The following is a 1,885-nucleotide window of genomic DNA, read 5'->3' as shown; positions in this document are numbered from 1 at the left end:
ATAGTACAGTACATAATAATATAAAAATAATTAAAAAAATATCCAGAGACATTTATTTACCGAATTGACTTGCACTAGCTTATAATTGGTATAATTGGTATAAGATGTTTCAACAGCATATAAAAATAATTCAGTACAAGTGAAAGAATTTAGATTAGAAGAATTTTTTAACACAAATAAAATACACCTATGTTAGCACATGTGCTGGGCACATGCATATGTAGCACAATAAAATAGCATGTGGCTGTCTTTGAATTACAAGGATCCCACTACCATTCTGACTTACTTGGGATCAGAAGTTAAAAAGTTCAATAGTCCTCAAGTTTCAGTGTTTGTTGTTTCCTTTGGTTACTGAGAACTAACTATTGCTTCTAGATGATATAGCATAATAGCATAATTATTATGTAACGTTGAACATAGTTTAGTTTAAGTAGGGAAAAAGAGAAAATTCACTTTAGAAGGTGAAAATAAACTGCATATAGCAATTCAACTTGTTAGTTGAGTGATAGATAAACTTTTCGCTTTGGATTTGTATTCTTCTTTAAAGGAATGTTATTGATAAGAAAATAATATTGAGAATCAACGTTACACAAATTACATAGTAGTCAATATTCAACATATAAAAAAAAATCTAAAACTTTTAAAAATAAAAATATTCAAAATTCAAACTCAACGTAAACTTATTTTAGTGAATTTTATACCAAGTTTTTTTGACAACTTATTACAATATTAGATGAAATTAACTGTTATAATATTGATAATCTAGCCTTATATTACTTATTTTCCCTTTTTCCTCATCAATGAACCTAATCTTCACGCCAAGCTATGTTGAAATGCTCACTAGATGCAACATCCAATCATAGATGCCAGAAATTGAAATTTTCTTTGAACAAAAATTCAAGGTTATGTTGAAACTTTCTTTAAATAAACAGAAAAATTTATTTAAAAAAAAAAGAGAAAAAGAAAAAAAATCAATGAATTTTCTTGAGAGTAGATTCTTAAGAATTCGAAAATGGTTAAGAGTTTGCTTGAATTAAATTGTAGTAGAAAAATTAAAACGTCCCATACCTAAGTTGACCCTTAATTACCTTTGAAAGAAAGGGTCAAGAAAATTGCACCCAACCTTTCTCTAAGCGAAATTGTATTTTGACCTAAATATCAATAATTTAAGTGGTAGTGCTTGTTGATGCTGAATTGGAAACATAACATGTGGAGCAAAATCAACAATTAAAAAAAAAAAATCAATGAAGCATAGGATTCATATTTGCATTTTGCTTAGAACAACCAATATCAAACACCTCATTGTTGTTATCCATGCTCCACTAAACTATAAGTGGATCCCCAAATAATGTTCTTTATTATATAGTTTTTCATAGTCTAAAAGGCTGATGCTAGTAGCAGCCACTAACTAACCCCAAATAATTACAACTTTTTTTTCTTCTCAATTGCTATATGCTGAAAACAGAAATAGTTACAGCCTCCCCCATGTCCAACACCAAAGAATAATTAGTAGTATGCAACAGAAAACATTGATTATGCCAATTTGATAATTGGAAGTGACAAGAGGAGTCACATTGGGAACATGAGATTTGGCTGTCACCAAAATATGACTGAGTGCAGGTCATGTTATCTCCCACAAATTTAATTTTCATGACAAAGAGCAGTGACACACCACAATCTAAAGGAGCAATAGTTCTGTCAATATCATGTGTGCTTTTTTGTAGGGTTGCAAAAAAATTTGAAAACGTCTTCAAAAGCATGCACAAATATATAAACCCTCAATAGCATTCTTATAAAATAAATATGGAGAAATAAAATATCTTTCAAGATTTGAAAATAATATATTTATCCAATTATATTAGGTATACATTAAAATTAGTCACAA

This window comes from Arachis ipaensis, chromosome B05 (genome assembly GCF_000816755.2).
Source record: "Arachis ipaensis cultivar K30076 chromosome B05, Araip1.1, whole genome shotgun sequence".
NCBI lineage: Eukaryota > Viridiplantae > Streptophyta > Magnoliopsida > Fabales > Fabaceae > Arachis > Arachis ipaensis.
The sequence above is the reverse complement of the archived record's forward strand: the minus strand, read 5'-3'. Positions refer to the sequence as shown.